This window comes from Pygoscelis adeliae, unplaced genomic scaffold (assembly GCF_000699105.1).
Source record: "Pygoscelis adeliae isolate BGI_AS28 unplaced genomic scaffold, ASM69910v1 Scaffold272, whole genome shotgun sequence".
NCBI classification, from domain to species: Eukaryota; Metazoa; Chordata; class Aves; order Sphenisciformes; family Spheniscidae; genus Pygoscelis; species Pygoscelis adeliae.
Window position 1 is genome coordinate 1051776 of NW_008824282.1, and position 19422 is coordinate 1071197.

General features: G+C 40.4%; 1 protein-coding gene across 1 annotated transcript in view; it reads right to left on the reverse strand.

The window, feature by feature from the left end:
* ADAMTS12 (ADAM metallopeptidase with thrombospondin type 1 motif, 12) overlaps positions 1-19422 on the reverse strand; it is a 175443-nt gene that overhangs the window by 90072 nt on the left and 65949 nt on the right. The gene's annotated exons all lie outside the window — the stretch shown is intronic.

The following is a 19422-nucleotide window of genomic DNA, read 5'->3' on the forward strand; positions in this document are numbered from 1 at the left end:
CTCTAATGCAGAATGAAGCTAAAATTGGACTTGTGTTGACTGATGCACTTAATCAGATACTGCTGCTGAGTGCGTCTGCTGCTCATTACCACTTACGCTGGAAGGATGGAATGATAAATGTTCTGGGTCACTGGCATCGGGAGGTACAGAGAGAACAACGTCGTGGGAAACAGCTATGCCTGGAGCTGCCTAGATTTTGCAACCACAATTTTCCTTCTGCCTGAATGTTCTTTTTTTTTTTCCCCAGGGATTAAACCCAAGTCAATAAAGGACAATAAAAAATTATAGCTGCGTAAGATGCTGTTCTAGGAGTACATTACTCAATGTCGTTAGACCTTGCCATGCTCATGGTAACTGCAATGGCTGGTTCCTCTTATTTTGGTGAAAACATTAATGTGATGGATTAGAAGAACAAAGTGACTTTTCTATTAATTAACCTAGCACTTAGTGAAACAGCACTGGAAAACAATTTAATTTGCAGCACAATTCTATTTTCATCTGACGAAAAACAAGTATCTTCTAAAACAGAATACATGTCAATGTAAAAATATTTGCAGATTAAAAATTCTAAATAAATTATGTCTATGTCTTAATGTCTCTTATCCAATAATATTTAAAAACTGTTGACCTAAGAATGACAGAGAAATGCAGTTTTGGGGAGCCATTATGATGCAAATGAGAATTTAAACATATGGGCTTTATTAATAATTTTTCTTCTTTATACATATCTATGGTTTTTGCTGGGATGGAATTAATTTTCTTCATAGTAGCTACTATGGGGTTGTGTTTTGGATTTGTGTTGGAAACAGTGTTGATAACACAGGGATGTTTTCGTTACTGCTGAGCAGTGCTGACACAGAGTCAAGGCCTTTTCCGCTTCTCACCCCACCCCACCAGCGAGTAGGCTGGGGGGGCACAAGGAGCTGGGAGGGGACACGGCTGGGACAGCTGACCCCACCTGGCCAAAGGGATATTCCACACCACATGATGTCATGCTCAGCATATAAAGCTGGGGGAAGAAGAAGGAAGGGGGGGACGTTCGGAGTGATGGTGTTTGTCTTCTCAAGTAACCGTTACGCGTGATGGAGCCCTGCTTTCCTGGAGATGGCTGAACACCTGCCTGCCGATGGGAAGTAGTGAATGAATTCCTTGTTTTGTTCTGCTTGTGTGAGTGGCTTTTGCTTTACCTTCTCCCCATCCCACCAGGGGGGAGTGAGCGAGTGGCTGAGTGGTGTTTAGCTGCTGGCTGGGGCTAAACCACGACATATATGAAAATTCATTTGTGCAAAATTAATGCAAATAACTGAAAGCGACATCTTGAAGTAGTTGTCTGTGCATTGTCAGGGTTGATCTGCTTTCCAACGAGGTTAACTGAATAGTATCCAGAAGCTCTTGAATCAGACTCCAAAAATTTCTATTTATGTTCCATAAATTTCATTCACATAATAATGAAGAAAAAACAAACTGGTTATATGCTGGTGATCAGAGGTCACCAACCTGCTTAAAGTCAGAAATAAGAATAAGGCTAAAAGGCTACAAGGATCTTATTCACTACAAGAAAGACGCTGGGATGCTGGAGCGTGTCCAAAGAACAACAAAGCTGGTGAAGGGTCTGGAGCACAAATCTTATGAGGAGCAGCTGAGGGAACTGGGGTTCCCTCAGTTCCATCATTTAGATGGAAGGTTTGCTCTTTGCATGTGATTGGGACGAGAGAGCAATGTGGTTTTCAAGCTGTGCAGATTGCAACCTGCCACTACACAGGGACTCAAGAGGCAGCTGAGAGAGGCCTCCACCTCCTGGGCTTTAACAAGCTTGTGTACCCAGCAGCAGGCTGGGTGCTGTACGACAGGACTGGGGAGAGCCATTCCTTTTGGGCAAAAGCAATTAAGGCAGCTTATGTACCCACACTTATATATTTAAATTCACAATACTAACTGAATCTAAAACTGGTGAACATTAGCAGTCCTCTCTTCAAGAAAGAATGACTGAGAACAATCACATTTGATTCAGGGATTATAAGTAAACATTTTACTTCAGAAATATTGTGCAGCTCCTCTTTTATCAGACACCGAATTCTGCATGGTACAGATACCTATCGAAGTCCTAAAATGAGGAAATATTTTGTTCTGTTCCTCAACAGAACCACAAGCTGAAGTACAGCAAAGGAGGTGGGTATGTCAGCATAATGCTGTCCTCTGGTCCATAACATGTGCTTCCTTCCGCACTGGTCCATCCTCCAACCAGGGTGTAAGCTTCCTGTGGTTTGACCAGGGATAAACAGCTGCAGAGCAGAAGGGGAGGGTTTGGGATGTCCCTTGAGGGAAAACAAGAGGCCTCTCTTCCCATTTGCAGTCTTACTCAGCTCTCTGCAAACACCTCGACATTTCCCTGCACCTTCCCAGAGAGGACAGACTGCTGCTCCCTACACCCAAGATGCCCATATTGGCTTTTTCAGCCTTGCAACAACTGAGGAAGGACTCCCTCCACACAGATACCCTTCACAAAATCCTCCCTGTACTATCACCATCACCACCAAACCAATATGCCCAGCACTATTTTGCCTGTTCATGCTCCTCCATGCAGAATCAGAAATGTCGGGTGGGTTTAAGAGCCTCCTCTAGGTCTCCAAGAGCCGACCTGTGCACCACAGGAGCTCCTCTCTGGCTCATCATTTCCCTTCAGTAAATACAGCAAACCCAGCCACTTGCATCTCTCTGTGCTTGCAAATGATCAGTACAGAACCAGCTGGGACCAGCTGCTCCTGCCTTCTCTTGTGGAGGGATAGGAAGTCAGAGGCAAACACACACAGGCAGCACAGAGCAGCCACAAAATGCCACCACTCCAGTGTTTACCCAGCCTGTTGGGTGGTCCCAAAACAGGATGCAGCCTCCCTGCGGGCTGCGACCCTGCTCCAGCTCATAGCTTCACCCTCACAAAGAAAATTCCAAGTTAACAAGAACTGAATCTCAGCAGTTTGGTTTGCAACTGTCTGTGAAAATCATGGCTGCTGAAATAAAACTATTTCATGTCACCCACCTCTGTCCTCCTGCTTGGCATGATCTCTTTGCATTCTTTGCACCTCTTGCCCTAACTGCACCTCTTCTCTTCCCAAAACACCAAACAACTCCCCAACACTCTGCAAGGTTCCAGCTCAGCTGTGACTCCCATGAGCAAGCCCAGGCATCCTGAACACCTCAGGCCATTTTTAGGGCCAACTCTCTCTCCCTCAGATGTTGGCACACTCTGCTCTGCCACCTCTGCTCTACTGGGACTAGTTCTGGGTCAAAGACAGCTCAGAAAGTGCTGCTTAGCTCATGCCCCAGGGAGCTCCAGATAGCTGTAACAGTCAAAACCAGCAAGCAGACAGCTGTGCCTGTCAGACCTTCTTCAACCTTGTGAATTAATTATCCATATTCTTCTGGCTAAAAAGTTGAATCATGGAGAGGATTTTTCACCTGAGGGAAGCATTAACTTTGCTTTGCAAGTGGCAGATTTTGTCAGCTGTGTTTGTGACATGAGCGTTACAAAAATACAGGAATTCAGGATATGACTCCAGGTCAAAAGCTTGAGCTGAACTCTGCCACGTCCTAGGTGAACTGTGGAATGAATCACATCGAATTACATACTGGGACAGGGCCCACTTATCTATACGTGGGCTGGCTGAGGACAGAACAGACTCCAGAAATATTTAGGAACCAAAACAGGTCCTCTAAGTTGTGTCAAAACTACTTAGGTCACCAATGGGTATAAGCTCTTTATCTTTCCAAATTGTCCCCAAGCCCATAGCATATATCACCCCCTCCAGACATCCTACTGGGTACCATGAATGAACAGTATCTACATATATTGAGTCTCCATAGAAAACCTAACAGCTATTGAGTAGCTGCTCTGGGGCAGTCTTTTTTAGTTAACCAAGGAGTTTTATGTTCTCTGTATAAAGCTTGCTGTCATGAGCAGGGCTCACAGTCTAAATAGGCTCTGTAAAGAAACAGAAACTTAACAATATTCCATAATAATAGTCTGTCTCTAGCTTCCAAATCACATTGTATGTTAAAAACACTGAGCAAATTTGCTCTTCATTATCTCCATTGACTTCTGGAAGTTGATGGCATACTTTCCATCTCAGCTCTTTCCATCTCTACTAGAAATAGTAATTTTGCAGAGTTTTTTGCACTTGGACAATATTGCCAGTACACTGGGCCTCTACCTTACAGATACTCATCTCATTGTTTTCGACACATAGAGATTATTTTTGATAGCACCTTAAAAGACATTACATTCATCTCTCTTTGTAATTCTAGTATCTGCTTCATTCACTCCATGGCATAAAAGAGAACAAAAAGTGATGGTATTTGTGTGCTAACAGATTGGGAAAAATGTGGCAAGAGGTTAAACTTAGCAGTGGCATCCAGTACAGCTCATATTTGTTATTTAACTAGTCTTAACTATTAATGTTGACCACCTTAAGTTACAGACTGTCTGAAGTGTTCTGTAGCAGTGTTTCCTGACCACTGATGATCCATGAAGCATCTACAAGACAGTTCAAAAAAATTAACATTTCTACATATATAAGCAAGCCAACAAAAGAAGAGCCACAAATAATCACTCAAAATTTAGCCAATTTTTAGCTGGACATAAATGAAAACTGTAGAAAATACCCATTTTTTTTCTCACCCAAACCAATTGATCCTGCAACTAAAAAAAGGCTCAGAAACACTATTCTGTAACAGCAGTTAGTAATGACCAGCAGTCTTGACTTGCTAGGAGTTAGCATGGAGGGTATTCATCAAAATACTATTACAGCATTCGTTTCTGACATTACTACAATGTTTAACTGGTTGTCTCTACGGCTACATTCAAGTGACTGAGAAAGTGCTGTTGTGACATATCAATACGGTTCAGAGCTGCAGGAAAATTTTCAGTCTGCTACTTTTGTCACCAAAAATGTAGATTCACAGATTAATGTTGATATGTTAAAATTAATTGTCAAAGAAACACCATAAAAGTCAAATGCTTCACTTCAATACTTTTCAAAGTGAGACTTTTTTTAAAATTATGCAACCAGTTTCAGCCTGAATGTAGTTGTTTACTTAAAACAAGCTGAAGAACATGAAAACTAAAAATGTTTCATTTCACCCTAGAAATTAAAAACGCTTTATTTGCACCTGAGAAAAATAGTTTTAAACCTGAAATACCTTTCTATTTTTCCTTTTGTTTTTCATCACAACAAAATCATGTTTCAGAGCGCACCCTAACATATGTGTCATTTTTATCTTACACTCAAATCCCTCTTATTTTCCAGCTTGACAAATTAACCAAAACATTTTGTGCAAAAACCAACCTCAGCAGCTGCAGCAGAAATCACTCCTCAAAACTTGCTTCCGTATTTCCATATGGAGAAGCAATTCTCATACACTTCTATTTGACTTTTCTATTTTGGAGTAACAAGAAACTTCACTACTCTAATTTAACTGGCTTCTTCCTGCTTGACCTTCAGCTATAAAACACTGACACCTTTGGCTTTCTGTGAATTACATCCTTACATTTCTAAGCCATCCTTGCTGGCAGAGCTCAGCAACCTTGCTGTCCCAAGAGAGATGCTCTGCCAGGGCACAGAGCACCCACCACTAACTTGGTTCCTCTCCAGGTGATGTGCTTTTTGTGTACCATGGATATATAGTGCCACTCCTGGAGCTTCATGGAGCAAAACGGTACTCCATCCTCTCAAGTCCTCTCCTTCTCACCAAAAAAATACAAGAACTTGCCCCAGTAGGCTTTGCCTACTCCAGTAAGTTAAATATAGTCAGGGAACAAGCACACTCAGGCACTGGAACTTGTTTGCCCACTCTATTAAAATAGTCGGTTCTCAGCATGGCCTCAGTAAGGGCCAACGAGCACACTCTCATCAATTCCTGAGCATGGCACAGGAGTGGACACAGGCCAGGAATCCCTCTCAGTAGTCAGGATCTGGCCACTCTGTTCAAGAGGCTGAGAAAATTTAATGTGTGCACACAGACTGTTCTATGCTTCTTGGCAGCAATGCCAAAGAATACTGGAGTATTTCATTTATTAGCACAAACATGGTCTCATTGTGTAGGAATAGTGGTTGCCATGAATATCTGCAGTGTTACAGTACGAGAGTAAATGGCAGCTCAGCACTCACCTTACAGATAAAAAGTAATATAGTAAAACAGAACATATAGTGTTTGGAATACCACTGGCATTTTTAAACAAAATTCTTCAAGCAAAGTTATTAAAGAGGATGTCTGTTTATATTCATTATATAAACTGCCTGCCTTTGCGGCTATTCTATACATTTACAATGCTACACATTCTGGCATTGGATTAGTATTTTCAGGGTATTTTTATCATTCAGTAACTCAAATATGTTCCCATTTCTAAGAAATAATAGTTTCTAGTTCAGCTTTCAAAATGTACAGCTTAAACTGTAACATGTTTCAAGATGTCAGCAGAGAGATTACTGGATACCCATACACATGGGAATTGGGGAACTTAATTGAAACCACCCCAACTGGCATCCCCTCATTCTTTGGCACTGCCACCACAAAAACCTTGAGTAGATTTCAAGAAAACAGATTTACATACTTTAATTTTTCCAGATGTGAAAATTTTTAGCTAAATAAGAATTTAGCTAAAAGTAGCTTTTCAAGACTGGATTTGAGAGAGTTCTCCAGCTGTAACATGAGAATACTGAGAAAATAATTTAGATTACACTTTCCTTTTTTCTAAATCTTACCGTAGGTCTATTAATGTAGAAGACAGAACCCCATTTTTTTCAAAACTTACCAGAAGGTATCCTCTACATCAGCCATAGAACTACCTATGTACATGGTAGCCACATCAAAGAAAATGTATCATACAAATTTTTAGCAAAATACACAGAAGGAGGAGGTGGAAGAAAAATACTCTAAAACCCAACACAAAGTATTTGGAGTACCCCTCGTAACTTTTAAACAAAACTTTTTCAGCCATTGAAGGAGCTAAACAGAAGGTCTATTAGTGTTCCTTATATAAGTTGCCAGGCTTTGTTTTAGCACTGCATTTCAACATTTTATTTAGCTCATGGATATAAATACATTCCTTTTCATCTTTTTTTCCCCCAAAACAGTTTCTCACAGTTAATAGGTAGTGTGCATTAACAGGACTGGAAAGGGGTTTTAAAAGCTAAAAAGCAAGACAGTAATCAGTGCTTTCCAAATACTCCAAAACCCTGTTGAAAAACTAGTATCCTTGGCTGTTAGTAAAGCAAAGATGAAATCCCAATTTGGTATTTGCATTAGCTATTTTATGTGTGATTGCCATTCTCAGGAATTCTCCAGTGCTCTCATTCTACAAACTGTACCTGCTCACATACCTGCTAAAGGTAAGTTTACAGAGGACAAACCAGAAATTATTGCAGTACACTGGACGTGGCACAGCAGCAGGCTGAGACACCACAGAATTCAAGTCATGGTGCCAGACCCACCTGAGAATCAAGAAAAATGCTGAGAGCCCCATATTGGCACAGCCAGCTTTGCAGTGCTCCCAGCACCCTTCACCCACAGCAGCTTTTGCACCCCCATGCAACTATTTCTACACCCAGGATGCTCAGCTCTGCCCTCTGTTTTCTGGTGCCAAGCAGCAAGCTAGTAACTAATTGTAAGGTCAGGAAGTTCTGGAGATGTAGAAGGAACAACTGCCTCCATGCCTTCCCCTGCGAAAGGGTACAAAACATACTGTGCTGGATCACGTAGCATGATTACAGAGCAAATAAAGCTGACCTGTGCTTCCAAAACGAAGTGTAATCCAACGCCCCCTGGCAAACACGTCTTAGCGGACAGTTCTGCTTCACCCCTTCCAGGCTGCCACTGTGCCTGTCCCGCTCTCATCTCAGGATCTCCAGATCTCTTGGAAATATGGCAGTACCAAAGTGGTTTCCATAGCAAAACCCAAGTCTACAAGAAAATCCAGAAGCATCTCTAACCATTTCACCCACTACCATTGAGTTTTACTACGTAAAAGCCTAGAAATGACAAATCAGTCTGAAGATGCCAATAGATAGTAATATTCAGAAAGCGTTTATCTGAACTAACAGAGCAAAAAAATAGGTAATGCCATTAATTTTATAACAGAACTAATTAGCTATTGTAATGGATTGCACAAGCTCTGACGTTTGCCTTCTAACGTTACATTTACAGGATTTAAATTTCAACTGCTTTTTTTCCCTTCCTTCCTTCTTCTAGAATTACGGAGAAAATAGTACTTTTTCCAGACATCACTCAAAGCTATCATGACTTATTTTCATTATGAAGGGACTGTGAGGAGCAGGATGAGCATGAGCCATTATGGGGGAGCAAGGGTGAAAGCTGGAGAGAATGGTTGCATCCTATTCCTTTGCTCATCAGCCATCCTTAGAAACATGCAAAACAAACAGATGCTTCCCTAAAATACTGTAGGCCATTTATGGCACCACCATATGAGACAAAATTTGAAAGCAAGACGGGGGAGTGGACAGCTCTGGGTGACAGGTGTCAAGTCAGTGAAATTCTGTACCTCATTTTCCCCATCTCCCAATTTTCACGCACCTGTCCAAAGACCTTCATGCTGGAGGCATACCGCAGACACAGAGGCCAAGTTCTCACGAATGCACCATCCATCAGTAAGTGAACATTCCTTGCACAGCAGTTTGTTATACATGGAAAACAGCCATTACAGTTCACCCATAATTCCAGAAAATTGAATTGTTTAAAAAAAAAAAATCTCAGTTTTAAATGTTCAAAAGACGGTTTAAGAAATGTAAAGTACACCAACTAAATTAATGCATAATGTCTGTGTTGTAAAAGAGAAATGGCTACTCACAGAATAGGTCTTCGAAGTGGTAGTTAAACTGTGCCTTTTAATTAGTCTGGTTTAAATTCAGATTACTAAGGGAAAGGAGAGAAAGACAGTCTGGAATTAATCTTGAAACAAAATGCTATTCTTTCAAGGTTTGATATGATATCATAGAATCATAGAATCATTAAGGTTGGAAAAGACCTCTAAGATCATCAAGTCCAACCGTCAACCCAACACCACCATGCCAAGATGCCCTATCTTTAAGAAATGCTGCATATGCTATAACCTTCTTATCTCTGGGCTTATACAACAGAGTTTATTTGGCCTTTCTCTGGACCAGCTGTTGTTTTTTCCATTCCATTTCTCCACTGTATTTAAAATATACCAATCCCACTAGCGTGCTCAAAGGAAAAAAACATATGCTAACACTTTGAGGGGCCTCCTTGTCCTTGGCTGAGGCCAAACATCTTGTATTTCAGATGACGTTACTAAGCAATACAGCCTTCAAAGCCTCAGCCCCAACCCTGCTGTGCTTCAGCAGTAAATATCAGCAGTGCAAGAGCAGCTTTTACAGGTGAGGACTCTCCCTTGAGCCTGGGCCTGAGAAGGGGCTGGTCAGTCTGGGAGTCACTGAAATGAATTATGCTAATATGACATCTTGAAAATCTCAGACACATACTGTTTTTAATGTTTTCTATTCTTAGAAGCAGGTCCTGATAACAACATTTTCCAGCTTCATGACATTTTGAAAGATGATCGTAGAGGTTGTCCTGCTCCAACTCCCCACACAACTTTTCATTTTGCCTGATTAAGCCCCTGAAGAGGCACCCATGCACAGACAACAGCCGTTGAAACAGCAGAGCAGGGACAGCCCAGCACCCAGCCACTCCATCCTGCAACTGGGGAGAGCTGACGAAGGCATCTGTAAACTGCTAGAAGGAGCAAGGGGAGGAACAGCACAAATGGCATCGAGACATCCCAGAGGAGGCAGCCAACGGCATCTTTGCACATGAGAGGTTAAGGACTCCTGCCACCAGGCGCCTCGCACGAGCAGTCCTGTTAGGATAACACCGTCTGGGGTGACCGGTGCCATTCTCAGCTCTTCATGAGTACCACCAAACGGGCTAAAGGATGTTTCCAGTTTCAGCCAGAGTTTTGAAAGTGACTTTTTCCTTTGATTCTGGTTTCCTATCAGACACTGGTTGTCAGGGACATTACAACCTGTTGGATGCCACGATCCCATTAATTCACTTCCATTTTTGTCATGCATAGGGTGGAAGTTCACCAGTAACACCACCTATAATTAATTGGACTCCCTGTGGTTCACTGCCTACAGAAAACTACGCCAGAATCCTTCACAGACAGGAGCTATTGGACTCCCACACTAAAATGCCAAGAAGTTTGAAAGTGGTTGCTTAGAACTGGGTTTGAGCTTTAAAATTTGCACTCCTGTGGAAAAGAATCAAGCAAAGCCCTGTCAACAGACTCAGCCTCTGTTATTTTCTAAATGACAATCTCAGTTTTCATTTGCAGAAAGTCCCTGGTTCCTCTTCTCTCCAGGTAGCCTTGAAATTATAAAGGTATGTAAATGCATGGGACAAGAAAGAGAGAAAAATGCAGACAGATTAGCCTGAAAGAAACATCCAGTTCACACACATCATAAGACAGTATGAAATTATAGCTTTAGGAGAGAAAAATGTCCAAAAAATGGATAATGATGGGTAAAACCAGGTTACATCCATCAGCTGGGGAAGGAGCTGTTCAGTAATCCATTCCCCAATGTTAAGGCTATCTCTGCTTGGAGAACTTTCAGCTGCCTGCCAATGTTACCAATTTGGGCTTTGCAGGAAAATCCCTTCTTTTACTGCCCTTCTTCCCCATTACCTCCCCAGCAGATGAAATTTCATCCCTCTCATTTCCTTCCATCTCCTCTGAGGAAGACCTGAGTGACAGAAGTACCTCATGATGGGCAACGGATGCAACTGAGACACTGAAAAGAAAATCCCATAGAGCAGAGAGTGGTTCGGTGAATACTTTACCTGGAGAATGTCAGGCACATAATACAGAAAATGTCAGGAATGATCCCTTGTTAAAACTGCAGCACCTGAAGGAAGACTTTGATCTGAATCCGAACCTCCACAGAGCTGAGGGAAATCCAGACTGGGAGCTTAACTAACGACAGTGCAGATCAGGGAAGAAGGAACTTGGTTCAGCCTGGTTTAGAGCTCAGGCAGGCAAGAAACTTGCTGCTAATTCTAAATTTGGCAGAATGGAAGACTCAGACTGAGGTTGTGTTTAAAAAGTATTTAAAATACAAAAATCTATCTCTGCAGCTTCAACTCAAATACTGTTTTTCAGCTGAGCAAGATATTAGACAAGACCTTTTTTAAAATGAGTACAAATCAGAGACAGCATGGAATTAGAGCATTTTTTTTGAAGAAATGAATAAAGGACATCAAGGTTTTGGACTTTCTGTTTTGCACAAACATTCATTTTTGGGCAAAGTTTCTTGAGACTGATTAGAACGGTTTAGAAGAGACTTTCTCTAATTTAACAGTCTAATTTATGTGCACAAAAACTTCATCATTAGTTGTTTAATGAGGACAGAAATACATAGTTTTTTCAGCTAAGCCACCTGTTACATGTTGTTTGCTAAAGTAAGTTTAAGTTGAATATTTGCAAGCGAAGAAAAGCAGAAAGTGTAGAAGAGATCACGGCAAAAAATCAATATTCTCTTTTATGCTCTTTCTTATAGAAACCTGGACATGCAACAAATGGTTCCACAAAGTCTTCAAACAAGTGCAATATTTAAGGGCATCGACTAAAAACATTTGCTATACCTTTTAGCATAGTAATCTTCTGGCCACTTTTTTTTACATAAAGGTGGATGCCTATATTGTCCAAATGTTGGACAATTCCTTTTTCTAGAAAAAAAATTGTGTGTAACTCCGTATGATCTTTAAGTGAATAGTGTCCCTTGAGTCTGTTATTTACATAGAGTTTTTTTCAGGACAGTTCAGAAATAGCACACAGTAAAGAGGTATTATTTGCAAAGACACCCTGCAACAGGTAATCTTTACATAAGCACCGTGAAACTGAGGAACAAACCTCACCCTACTAGAAGTCTTTCATAATAAATCAAATCCAGCTAGCAAGTCCAGTAGGTCACTAAATTTGTGTTGAGGCAGATCTTTGTTTTCAGCAACCGAACGCAAAAACAGTTCAGACATAAAGACCTGAGTCAGAAATTACATCCTGGGCTCCAAAAGATACCCTTTGCAGACTGCTGCCTAGTGAAATTGTGTCTACTAAACACAACATCCCAAGCTGCTCAATATTGCCAGAAATTAATTATGAGAATGGTCCCCACAAGCACCCATGACTGGAGTTGAGAACTCTATCCTACACTCAGCAGATAATCAGGAGTGCAGAATAGGATCTGTGCACCCCAGAACATGCTACAGAGTAATTGCGTGTGGTGTGGGATAAGTCCAGATACGGCCCCACTTCTCCCTAAATAGGAGAGAGCTCACAGTTCTCTACAAGATGACTGAAGTAGTGGTGGATAGAAAAAATCTTATAACCTCCTAAGTTACGCAGTTCCCCTCATTCCCAACTAATCATAAAGCTAAAATCTATGCTAAGAGGAGTATTATGATCTCCTTTTAACTACAATTCATCCAGAGGAGTCCCTCCAAGTACACAAAATGCATCCAAGTTCAAGCAGATATTGGGAGCATGGAGTGAAGAACACCATCCTCAAGCAAGGAGTGGACAAGCTGCAAGGACACTGTGTTTTATGCAGAAGAACTGTGCTCAGACACCTGTTTAAAGCATGTCATGTATGATAGGAGGCTGCCAGAGGCTCATCAGGGACATGCGGACTTTGGGGAAACTACTTGTGAATACTGAGCCCGTATCAGTGCATTAGCCCCACAGCACAAGTCCAACACTTCTCAGAAGAATTAGAAATCTATGATCTGCCCAGACATAATAGGGTAATTGTAGTTTCTTTTTAGAAAGTTCACCGAGAGTTCAGTATGACTGAGAAATCTGGCACTAACCAGACTGAAGGCAGAACAGCTTTGCCAATACTACTCCATTAATGGGTCAAGTGTTCTGAGCAAATTTTCAAACTCCTGTAACAAAAATGTTTCCTAAATGCAGCTTAGCTTTCTGGGTTTTCAACTTCAACTGTGGAAATAGGGTTTACAATTGTTCAAGGCTAGTGTTATCCTACCAAAGAGAAAGGGATGGCATGTGACATGTAACAGTTTAATTTTAAACCTTGCTATTGCTCTCCGAATCAATACTGCAGCAATTTAACATTTACATTACCAAAGCATCTGTTTACCCAATCAATGGCAATACTCAAAAAGTGCAATAGCATCACCCACAGTTTGATAAGGAAAGCTGTAGGCACAGAGCAAGAGCAGAATATATTCCTCTATGACAGTAAAAGGTTAGAAATGCTGAACTAAGTTCAGCCTGGATCCAGACTGAGACTCTTCAATCTGATGAGTAGTTAAACAAACTGTTCCAATGAAGACATAGAAGAGACCACAGTCTACCCTTTAAACTACAGGAAAGCAACTGCAGTAAGCAAGCATGGTAGAGCAAACACTATTTCTTTCCAGTGGCACAGGGACTGTACAGAAAGACTCTGCTGAAACACAGTGAAGCAGATTTTTCCCTCCTTATAGTTTTGACTCATATTATTCAGAAAATGGTCTGTCACAGAACTTTAAAATGTTTTCAGTCATTGAGTGAGGAAGTGTATCACATTTCTGATGACTTTTGGTGGCAACAAATGACTATTATTACATTATAACAACATCCTGTTTCTACATTTTTTTCCCCTACCTCCTGCACAACACACATACTTATGGAAAGCACCTTGTTTTAGTTAGTAGGAGCTAGTGAAATACTGAAGGTTAAATTCCAGCAGAAAAGACAAGAAGACGAGAAAACAATTAGGGACTGGGAAAGCAGGTACCAGCACTCTGCCAGCACTGAGCTTTCTCTAGCCCCTGGTCAGCACAGACTTTGGATCCACTAGGAGAAAGATCTAGTTCTGATTCTGCACTCATTTAACTGGAGAGGCAGAATTGCACAAAATACAGCATTTCATTCCTTTCTCCTGTAACAATATTTCTTCTGCCTGTAACTACAGCCTAGGCAGCTCCCAAGGGCAATTCATCCCAAAAAGTCAAAGACGACATCTTTGGATAGGATGAATCAGCCTTTGACAATGACTGTTCTACTCCACTATCTATAAAAGGAGTCAGCTTGTAACACAATTAGCTTAAACTCAAGTATTTAACTGCTAGGCTACTCAAGAGATAAGAACCTTATCCTGTGTCCTTAAAACCTGAAGTTCAAGTAATAGTAAACATATCTATTAAACATCTGTATGCTAATGAAACCTAGAATCCTTTTTATTGCTCAGCAAGGCTACACATTTGTGCCTGCTCATTTGTTAGAAGTAACAGGATTTTTGACAGCAATGTGAAATGAACATAGAAATCTTCTTAAATTCGTATGTCAGATGTTAGAAACTCAAAAATGAAGGATTCTTATCTCACCAGAACAGAATCCAGAGGTTTTAGAAACAGAAGAGGACTCTTCCTTTTTCTGGAGAAGGAAAGCACAAGACAATGAAAAAAAGTCTATCTTATCTCTGATTAGCTTCTAATAAACTCCAGAGAGCAACTAAAAAAAAAAAAAAATCTTCCTGAAACCTGAAAGAAAGTTACAATCTTCTGCTTTCATTTCATAAGCTTGTTTGGGGGGCAAGCAATCTTTCGATACCAGTTAGCAGCAATTGTTTCATCCACTGCTACAACAAATCAGCTATCATGTCTTTGGTTTCCCAGGTACCCCACTCCTGAAATGTTAAATATCCTGCTGCCTGCACAAGCAGGCACTCACTGTTTTCAGTTCAATGCAAACTGTTCCAGAGATGAGAGATACTCCATGTACTCCTGCAGGCTGTTTGTTTTGTTGTTCCTGCTTTAATAGAGGTAATTCTGACTGAATGTAATCTATTCACTCTTTTTGCATGGAAAGCATTTTCTAAACAGGTTGGTAGAACCTATTCATAGAAAGCAGAGGGATGCAGGGAGGAAGGTGCTCTTCCCTCTACATTGAATTACTCTCAGTTACTGCAATTCAATGTGTGACCTTACCATCCTAAGAATAATAGTTTCTGTGTTTTGGAGAAACTAAGCAAATTAAGCTGAAGAGTAATTGATGTGGTTAAATACAGGATAAAGAAATACTGGAAAGATGTCAGCATCATTCTTTAAAAGATATGGAAGTTACACAGCACGTACCAGGGTTTCTGCCAGCAAGCAAACCTGCTTACATTGGCCACAATGTTCTTCCAAAAAAAGACAGGCTATGCTTTGAGAATAAAACAGTGTCCTGAGCTTTTCCCTCCCTCTTCCGAGTGGTTAAACAAAGGACTTCACTGTCAAAAGCCAACACTAATAGTTTATGCTGTACACTTGCAGACAGAAAAACTGAAGAGAATCCTCTAGCAGTATCAAGTTAATCATCAAAAAGCAAGACCATGATTCAATAAAATCCTGCACTCAGACATAACCCTTAGGAAGAACAACAGGTAACTATTGTCTGAAATAGCTTAATGGCATTCTAGTCACCTGTTAAATGAACTATGCCACCAAGCCATCATTCAAAAGACTTAAAAACCAGTTTTGCACAGATGATGTTGCTCTGCTCCTTCAGCTCCCCTCATCCCTCTACTCATTTCACACAGCACCCAGCCTGTCTCCTCCCTCCCACCCCAGCCTTATCCCATCACAGCTCCAATGCAAAATTGCTCCAAATGCAAAATTTTCAGTTATAAGATTTATAACTCCTCTGCAGACAAGGAGTTGGAGGTCCTTGGGTACAACCCAACCTAATCCTAACTTCTGATCTGTGTGGAACTCATCTATCAAATCTTTTCAATGCCAAAATGAGGGCAAAGCACACAACAACTTCTATACACCTAAAGCTTCAATGAAGTATTCTCAAAGATCTGTTTTCATACCCTAAACCTTTCTTTCCATGGTTATATATTACAGCCTACTGCAGCAATCACTGGGTTGCAGTCTGAATAAACTCAGCTACCCTCCTTCTAAACGACAGCAACCTGACCACCTCACCAGCCAAGAAAAAGAAGTCCATCTATTTGTATTGTATCAGTCCCCTCTGCAACACTGCGTCAGGAAGGGCTCCATTACATCACAGAATTTTCATTCACAAACTTCACAAAACTTCTCCATTTTGCAGCTCACAAACAAACCAATACCTTGGGGCAGACTGCATGAAAACAAACAGAAAGAAACGGGAGATCTTTTCTTATTCTGTAGAAGGGAGGATAATCCCTTCTCTCTTGCATTGTCTCTCGGAGCACTGTGAAGTTTTTAACATAACCTATTTAGGAAAAAAAAAAAAAAAATCCCCAAATCCTTAATTTCCTCTCCTACAGGCACAAATGATTAGAGCAGTGATTTATAAAGCTCAGGGACACTTTTAATTTATCATTTTTGCTACTTCTCACACATATTTCAAATGATACAGTAAGACAGCAGCTTGCAATGTACAGTATTGTAATGCTACTTTCAAGATTAGCACTCAGTTTTGCATGCAGCTAATGTCTGAGTCATCTGGCAGTTGCCTAAGCAGCAGTGGAAGTGTACAGCACAAACCTATGTTTTAATTTACATCATTTATCACAATGATTTTTCTCCAAATATCTCAAACTGTTAAGGATACTGCAAATGATAAACTAATTAATATAATCATTGCAAGAACACAGGAATGTAACTGATGCTAAAGTATTACTGTGTGTAGAGGAGACAGATGACAAGCAGGCTGGAGCCTGGAGATTCATGTGGTTGTCACCACAGAAAAATGTCGTGTGCATGCTGCACAGGGCTTCCTCCAAGAGGTGACAGAGTCCTTGCATTAAAAAAAAGCTTGAAAAAGACTGCATAGGAGGTCAGCATCCTCTATCTATTCCCTCCCACACTAATTTCTCTCTTTTGATTTTGCCTATAAAACTAGTCTTTATATTCCTTGCCTGACAGACAGGTTAGTTCTGACTAAAAGATTACTATTATCACCACCCAACTTTGTGCGCTGACTTGAAAGCATCCAGGTGGTTCAACTTTTCCAAGCAAAAATCACTACTACATTTTAGCCTAGGCACACAAATGGTTTACCAAGCATAAATATTAGAAATGACTCAATTGTCTTAGCTTAAGTTTAAAAAACAAACAGAATCAGAGCTCAAATAAACAAAAGCAGACACCTTGTATGATGAATCTCAGCCCGCAAGATTAAAATATTTGATTCTGAAAACCAGTTCCTACAAGAGATATGGCAGGCAACTCTTCATCAGTTAAGTCCCAGCCCAGTGAGGACAAAGCTAGGGCTTAGAATACAAAATGGTCATGATGTTTAATCTGTGAAATAGAATTTGTTTCTACAATTAAATGTGAACTGTATATTGAAATTGTTCTGCTTTAAAGTGATCCCAAAAGTCATTACTCTGCGCCATCTGTGATATCATGTGGGTGTACCAGACTTCTGGCATCAAACTTAACGGCATGAAATGCTTGAGTTCTTGAAAAGGGGGAGGAGTCAACTTACCACCTTTAAAATTTATTTACGCAAAAAGTGTTCCCCAAAGCCTGTGTAGTGAATATATTTAGCACAGAAAGCAAGAATTAACTCACTTTCCTTTTTCGTTCTGTATTTCAGTTCTAACAAGAGCACTTGCTCGTTGACAATGCGTCATGTAAACAGGAGATGACACTGACTTCTTTCTTTTTTCTACCCTTGTTGAAGAGCTGGCTAAAACAGAAGCAAGATAACAAAACATAACACACAATTTAAGAGTTAAGGCCTTCGGAGGAACCAATGACTGCTATATCCTGTCACACAAAGGGCAAAAATGTAATGAAGGAAATGCTTTCTTTTCCCCATGCATTTTTTCACCCTGATTACATAACACTTGTGACAGTCAAGCAGATTACCGCTTGACCAAAAGCAGACATTTCCTCTAAAGGCTGATCGAGTCAGTTAAACATAGAAACATGAATGACTGTATATTCCTTTGTTAATTCATAAGACACTCCCTTTGTTAGCCTGGAATATCATGGACATATTACTACTACCAGTAACAGTTCTGTCACATTAGAATTAATAACATTGGACAGGGAGTTTAAATTCAAAAGCCTATTAGAGCAAACTTAGCTACTCTAAGTGATGAAATCTCAGGGAAGCTATGCTCAATTTTCCCCAGCATCCACGTACAGTCAGTCTTTTTCTGCCTCATTCTGCAGGACTTCAAAGGAAGATACAAGAGGTAAAAAGTGAGAGGTAGCAAGAAAATAAGCACGCTACAAAAAACAAATATGCAGTGTGATCCCTGGTATCTCCTATCTCCTCTCCATACTTAAAATTATTGTTTATACATGTTATTTCATGCATAAAAGAAACCTGAAAGACAGCGGGCAAGCACATTTCCTCATTCTTCACAGGCAAATCTAAACTAATTCCTCTCATTTAACCCAGCAGTCATCAGAAGAAACAGAAACTCAGTGAGCTATTTTAGATTTAAGCCAAAATAGACATCAACATTAGATGTTCATGGCTTTTCAACTTCAGGCTTATTTGTCTAACAAGTAGATATATTTTTATTTAATGAAAAATAATAAGGAACAGCATTCATTAATTCTTACGGTTTCCCCTTATCCTCATCTACCCAGTATCACAGAAGATTGAACAGCTCCCCCATAGCCATCAGCTTTCTAGTTTCCCCCAGTTATCATTTCACATTGCTCTTGGCCAGCAAGCAAGAAGGGCAAAGCAGGTCTATGACCAGAAATATAGTGGGGCTGAGTTGTTGTTTGCTTCTTTAATTTACCAATTCATATTAAACAGCAGTAAAACTGCAGCAGCAGTCGTGACTGAGGATTAAAAATCAATGCAAGATCTGTAAATTTTTGGTATGAAGTCAATCAAGTAAATTATTTTACTAAATAATGGAACTAATTTTGTAATTAGGAGATGCCAACTACCCTCTAGATATACTCTTCTTTTCCAGGATAGTGTATTAGTTTGTTTTCCCGAAAGACATGATGCTAAGTATTATTGCACCACTATTTAAGTTATTTTTACTTATGCTCCTACAAAAACCACCTTGCTGCTGATGCCTTGCACTACACTTTCAGAACAACCAAATAAAAGTCTTTAAATATTTTGGTAACTATCACAGAGAATCTAGAAATCCTAAATTTAAACCATGGATTAGAGGGGGGATATTTTATGTCGAGGACAGCATTTGCATGGAGTGAGAATATTTTATTAAAAATGACTGCAATTCTCGTCATCCCAGAACTACTCAAGAATTCAAGTCAAACTCACTGAACAGTTCTGGCTGCAGGAAAAAGTGAGGGGTAGAAAGGATCAATGGTGTGAAAAACATATCCCAGCAGTCATAAGGGCGATTTAACTTTTCAGAAAGGAACCCAGATGGGTGGCTCCTGAGGTGTTTTGACTGAGATACC